Source organism: Dama dama, chromosome 5 (genome assembly GCF_033118175.1).
Source record: "Dama dama isolate Ldn47 chromosome 5, ASM3311817v1, whole genome shotgun sequence".
Taxonomy (NCBI): Eukaryota; Metazoa; Chordata; class Mammalia; order Artiodactyla; family Cervidae; genus Dama; species Dama dama.
The window spans coordinates 108,071,195-108,078,169 of record NC_083685.1 but is presented as its reverse complement, the minus strand read 5'-3'; positions in this window follow the sequence as shown (position 1 = coordinate 108,078,169).

The window sequence follows — 6,975 nt, the reverse complement described above, 5'->3', positions numbered from 1 at the left end:
GAATCAATATCTAAATGAGTCTCTCCTTCAAATGGAGGATGTAGTTGGTTTTCTGGTAACTGTTAATTTTGATCAAATTCAAGTATAGAAGACCATCAAAAATAGTACAAAGAGCTTCCATTTGCCCTTTACCAGATTCACCCACTGTTTACATTCACCTCCATTTGTTTTATTCCTCTCTATCCACATGTTTATATATGCATAATTTCTCTGAGTTTTGGAGAGAAGTTGGAGACCTCATGTCCCTTTTTCTCTACTTGAGTATGTATTTCCCAAGAACAAAGGCATACTCTTATACAAACAACTTCAGTATAGTTGCCAAAATTCAGAAATTTAACATTGCTGCAAGACTATTATGTAATTCACAGTCCATATTCAAATTACATCAACTTCCTCAGCAATGTACTTTACAGCGATTTCCACCCCCACCTCCCTTCACTCCTGGTTCAGGAGCCAGTCTGGGATCATTGAGTAGCCAAGCTCTTTATAGGAGGCTGTGGTTTCATTTCGACATTTTGCTAAAGGCAGTTTTGGAAGCTTTTTTTTTTTTAAATGCCAGCCTATGAAAAACAGTCAAAACAGCCCACCTTCCAAGGATGACGATCTGGTACCCCTGAGGAGAGCAAAACAAATGTGCTGCAGACTCTGAAGGTAATTCCCATGAAGCCATCACGAATGTTTCAAGCAATGGAAGCATTTGTAGCAAGTGTAGGCACCTGGTGAGATGGCTTGGGAGGAAATTTCCTCAAAGAGAGGAATGACTCCTAGCACGTTTGCTTATAAATTTGCCTCATGACTTGATAGTCAAACTGCACACCATCTTAGAGTTTCAGCTCCCAGAGAATAAGGCCTATACAATAGACACATTCTCCCTGGCCCATTTGTTAAAAAGTCCTGGACTGCTGGACTGCTGAGCCCCAGGTTTTTCTCCCCAAAAGAGCTATTTATACTTGCCATGGGATGAACCCTTAACCTCTAAATTCATGCATGAGGGAGGTAGGTGGACCAATGAAGATGTACAGGGTAATCAATTCCCAACAACTCAAAACGTGGTCACACTGATGGAGGATGGCTAACATTGACTTCCCACCTACTTGCTCCATCATGGACACCCAACAAATATGAAAGCACGTTAACAAGCCTGTGGCAGCATGCTGTACGGGATTTGCTCAACTAAGGCATCTTGGTCTCCAACCAGAATTCAGGTTAATGATGACCAAATGATGCTTCTGTGGATTTCCTCCCTTGCACCCAGGTTCACAGCCTTAGAGCTTAGTGCCTCATTGCTCTTCTCCTCGTCTGTCTTCCTAATTTCAGATCCATCATCAAACTACTTCACATTTCTCACGTTTACTCTTTTCTCCCTCTCTCTTTTTTTTTTTCTGGCTGTGCTGGGTCTTCATTGTGGTGTGTGGACTTCTCTAGTTGCAGTGTGTGGGTTTAGCTGCCCTTTGGCATGTGAGATCTTAGTTCCCTGACCAGGGATGGAACCAGTGGCCCCTGCATTGGAAGGTGGATGCTAAACCACTGGACCGTGAGGAAAGTCCCTCTTATATTTACTCTTTCCTCTCCATTCTGGTCAAGGTCCCACTTTATTGGTTCCCTGCTTTCCAGTCTCTTTCCTATTGATTCATTCTATGTACTATCACTAGATTAATTTTCCCTGTAAATATATATATATACACACACTGACACACACAGTATATACATTTCCCCACAAGTCCGTGCTTAATATTTTCCTCAAGTTTCCATTTTAGATGCAGCCAAACTCTCTCATCCACAAACAGCCTTCTTCCTGGTCTTTGCTCTTGTCATTCATTCCCTCGCCACACCACCCCACTCCGTCACTCCATCAGTCACTTTAGAGACCTGGGCTCCACGGCTCGGGGGACCCCAAGCTCCAAATCCCACAACTCTTCTCTCTTCTCTCAGAGCTCAGTGTTGAAAGCATTTGGTATCTATACTACTTTTTTGGCACTTGGCACATGACTCCTTAGATGACTCGTAAATTTAACGTATGTACTCTTTCTCCTAAGAAAGACTGTAAGCCCTTGAAGAGTAGACATTATGTTTACCTATCTTCTTATATTTAATGTGCATGTGTATGTGCTAAGTTACTTCAGTTGTGTCCGACTTTTTGCAACCGCATGAACTGTGGCTTGCTAGGCTCCTTGCATTGTGTGGGATTCTCTAGGCAAAAATAGTGGAGTGGGTTGCTATGCCCTTCCCCATGGGATCTTCCTGACCCAGGGATTGAACCTAGGTCTCCTGTTTGGCAGGCAGGTTCTTTACCACTAGGGCCACCTGGGAAGCCCTATACTTAAAGTAATGCCATGTATATAGTTGGGACAATGCATGTTCAGTATTGGTGATCATGGAGCTTGCTTAAAAGGGTCTATAACCAAATAATATAACAGTAAACATGCATTGAGCACACAATAACCATCAGACACAATGCTCTACACTTTATGTGTATTATCTAATTTATCCCTTCCACAACCCAGTGATCTAGGAACAATTATAATCCCCATTTTAATGATGAGAAACTGGGGCTTAGAGAAGCTAATTTGCCCATGGTTATCTAGCTAGTGAGCGGAATAACCAGGATTCAACCCAGATGGTTTGATTCTAGAGCCCTGGCTCTCAACCACCATGCTACAGCCACGAAGAAGGTAACCCTCCCACCCCAAGACTTTAAATAATACTTTTGATGCTGATGATAATAAACAAACATTTTTTCCAAGGAAAGTGGGGCTCTGATCTGCTCAAACAGCTTTTTAATGTTTAGTAAATTCACTCTTGCAAAACTCTTTGGGTGTACACATTCAATCCTTTCATGAAAAGAAGACAAAATAAGCTGCAAAGTCATATTTGAATTTTGCCTGGTCTTTCAAGGGCTACTTTCTTCCTTTTATTTTTTGGCAAGGATAGTAAAGAGGAAGTCTCAAACCTCAGAACAGTCTACATTTACAGACCGACTCCAGTGTTTCCGAGTCCCAGGCCTGGCTAGAAAGCTACAGTTATCAGCTTCCACCCAGCATTCCTAGTTGTGCTGCGGCTGAGGAAAATTTGGTGGGGAGGACGGAGGAGTAGGGTTATGTTTTCTCATAATTTAGGTCAACTTTGGGGTTCCAATGGGGCATTCTGTTCCTTCTCCAGAAAAGAGGAGACAAAATATGATGCATTGTGTGTGTTCAGACCGTGTTCACAGAAGACATCTCAGCAAGGCAGGCCCTATCACAGCCAGCTGATGTCACCAAGAGAGGAGGGGAAGATGGAGGAAAGAAACAATAGGAGGAGAGACAAAGAGAGAGGGAGGGAAGATGGAGCAAAGAGGAAGATGGCAAATACGGTGGAGGAGGTAAAAGCACAGCAGAGGAAAGAAAAGAAGGCTGTGGAACCGTATTCCCTTCTCCCGTCCCTAAGTGACGGGCAAAAGCTTCTCTGCCTTCCTTCCAGGCAATCCAGAGGGGACATCACCCTCACCCTTACCCTCCCCCTCCGGTGTTGTCCGGGGGCCGAGGTTGCAAACAGGACAGACTTGTAAACAGTTGATGAAAATTTCCTCGGGTTTCTCCAGGAGTTGCCCATTTCCTGGGGTCATTCCTTTCCTTGCAACCCTCCGGGAGACCCCTCCCAGCAGACCCCAACCAGGCTCCAGCAGCCCCCCTCTCTCCTCCATTCCCCCAGCTCTCCAGAGGGGCTCGCGTCTCCCTGATGCGCTCCGGTCTCTGTCTGAGCCATCCATCAAGGGTGGCAGGCTGAGGGAAACATGAAAAAGAGCCTATTTGGCTATTAACATCCCCTCCCGCTTTGTTGTCTCTCTCCTCCCCACTCCCCTTCCAGCCCCCCACCCCTCCCCTCCCTTTCCCCTTTTGCGGGAGACAAAACCAGACTGACAAGCTGAAGACTCAAACATTAATCAAACTGCGCTCCGGAACAACCTTTCCCTCGCATTAATAAATACATTTGCGGCCCCTCATTGGACAGTTGGCCTAATTTGTTTCTTTTTTGCGGGGTGGAGGGAGCAGCCGCGCCCGCGCCCCCCGGCTCCCAGCAGCCCAGTGCAAAGCAGATGTTCCGCAGCGGACGCGGAGCAGCGCCGAGCCGCGCGCCCCGGAGGCCGCGGTTGCCATGGCGACGGCCCGGCCGCCTGCTGTCGCTGAGCATGCTGTCTCGCCCGCTCACTGATTACCTCCATCTCCGCAGCGTTCGCCATACGGCCCGGATTCTAATCAGATCCCCTCCCCCTCCTCCCTGCCTCCTGGCGGAGCCCACCCTCCTCTGGCCAGCCCACTACCCCTCCAGCTCCCACATCCTTGGGGCTCATTAAAAACTGGGGTACATCCTTGATAGTGCCGAGGAAAGAGAAATGAGAGAGAGGAGGAGCTCTCCTGTGTTTAGGGATGATCGGCTCCCCTTGGGAAGAGGTTCTGTACACTTGAGACCATCTTTGGTGGCCCTGGATTCCGGGGGTCCAGCTCCCAGTATGTCCCCCAGAGACTCCTCCTCCCCTCCCTTCTTGGGTATGCGGAGGCAGGTCACCTGGACTGAGAGAGAGAGAGAGAGAGAGAGAGAGAGAGATGAAGCAAGCAACACTAGTCCACCTCCACCTGGGCAAGACTCTTCCGTTCTGATTCTGAAAGTGCTAGGAACAATTTCTTCTGCACAGATTAGAGGTGAGGAGGGTTTCTGGAACCATCAGAGCATCAATCAGTCCAAGCTGTGCCTCTGTGTTAAACCCATTGGTTTCTCAGGCTAAGAGGAGGAGTGGAGAGGCATGTGTCTGCTACTCAAATGCTTCAGGCCTGGCCTGAGTTAGTCCCATGCTACTTCCACCCCCTCCCCATCAGTACCCAGTATGCGCTCCACTCATCCAGACTGGTGGTCGGTAGGTCAATGGGTGCCTCAGCGACATGCCCAGCAGGCAGCCATGCGGGTGGTGCACATGAACCTTCTTCAGGCTTGGCAGTGGGCAAGGGGCAGTTGTGAGACCTCAGGACCTTGGTGTATTTGGAGAGTTCTCTCCAAATTTGGGCAAGGAGGGTCCTCTCCCTGAGACTTTGAGCCTTGTGACAAGATCCCAAACATCCTTGGCTTAAGAACAAACAGGGTAATAACAGCAGCCACAAAAAAAAGAGGACATCGGGGCTGGACACGCGTGGAAGCAGGGCTGAATATGTGGAACAGGGTAAGGATACCACCTTCCAGGCTGGCTCACCAGCCAGGAAATCCAAGGGGCTTGGAGCAAAAAATAATTTTGCTTTAAGGGAAGGGGCCCATCGGAGTGATAAGAAGTGTTAAAGTCCTCATCTAGGCCTGGGAAAGCTCGCTCCAACACTCCCACAGCATCCAAAATGCCAGTCTCCCCCCCAAGCCCCTCGCCTGGTGTGTTTGCTATGAAGTCCTGAGCAGCGCCAACGAATGAGGAGAAATGCTACTTTGGGCTCTTTCTCTGCTCTCTCTCCTGAGTCTACCAGGAATCCACATTCAAGTCATGGGGCCTTCAAAGATGGAGCCCAATCCTTTATTTCACAGGCAAGAAAACCGAGACCTGGACAGACAGCATAACCGGCCCGAGATCCCACAGCTAACAGTAGACGCGGCTTCGCTTTCTGGTGTGAGGCCTCTGTGGCCCCTCCCTTTCCCCTTGCAGAGGCCACTGCCTGGGAAACTGGTTTCCAAGAGGCACAGGCAGAATCCCAAAAATCTCAGGCCCTTCTAAGCCCGACGTCACCCTGTCTCCTGAAGGCCTGTCACCTGAAGGCGCTCCACTGAAGTGACAGTTCCCGTCGGCTTGCTAGCTCAGGGCCCCTCTGGGGGGTGGGGGGTGGCGAGGGAGCTTTTGTGGGCCCTCCCTCAGTCGATTGTCTGCAGCTCTATCATTGTCTGTCTGTCTCTCAGAAGTGAACCGGTGGGGGGAAGAGGTCAGGCTGGTTGGTGGACAGGGAGAAAGAGGCCTGTCCCTCTCAGAGAAGGGTGGGGAAGATGGGGGGCAAGGCAGCTTATTCAACCGGCTCATCCCACCCCCTCTACCCGCCTTGGCTCCCCTAGGAAATTCCAGGCTTTGCTCATTTAGGACCAGGGCAGCAACTGTCCACAAAGACCCGTCTCTTCTTGCCATGTGAAATCTTGAATCCGCATTGGAGATCTGCTCCCTTGCCCTGCCCTGTCTAGAAGGGGCTGCAAAGGCATCTAACTCAAAGCTACTCGGAAAGGGGTCTCGTCACGCCCCCCACTCCACACGACCACCTTCTTGACACTCCTATGCTTGCCTGTGTCCCCGCCCCCATCTGCCTCATCAGATCCCCTAGGTTCCACCCACTCCCACCCCCCAACTGTAATCCCACACAGATCCCTCCCCAGAGAGCCCCTGTTCTCAGACTGCCCTGGCTTCCACTGTACACTACTGTGTCTCCCCAGATTGTACGGTTTCCAGTCTCCCCTTGCTCCCCCTGCACACAAATCTACCTCCCCAGATTCAACTGTTTTCAGGCTTCTCTCTCTGTCTGCCCCCTGTACACGAACTCTCTCTCCAGATCCTGCTGTTTCCAGGTTCCCCCATGTTTCTCCGGTACACAAATTGGCCTCCCTGGGTTTGGCAGTTTCCAGAACCCCCTTGCTCTCTCACTAAGCAGTTCCATTTCCCTAGATTCAGCTGTTTTCAGGCTCCCCTCATTTGCCCTGTACACAGATTCCTCTCCCAGGTTCTGCTGTTTCCAGGCGCCCCGACTTCCCTTGTACACGGATCAGTCCCTAGCTTATGTTGATCCCAGCTGCCTAAGAGATTCTGTAGGTTTAAGGAGAGTGGAAGGAAGAAGAGAGTCAGAAAGAGAAGGAAGAGAAAAGACTGTCATCAGGGAAACTCCTTATCTCTCTGGTCACCCAGAGCTCTAAGTAACCTGTACACAGTTGACTCTGAGTCTGGGACTCTACAAATAGTTCCCTTGAGCTGATCTGCACTGGGACACCCCA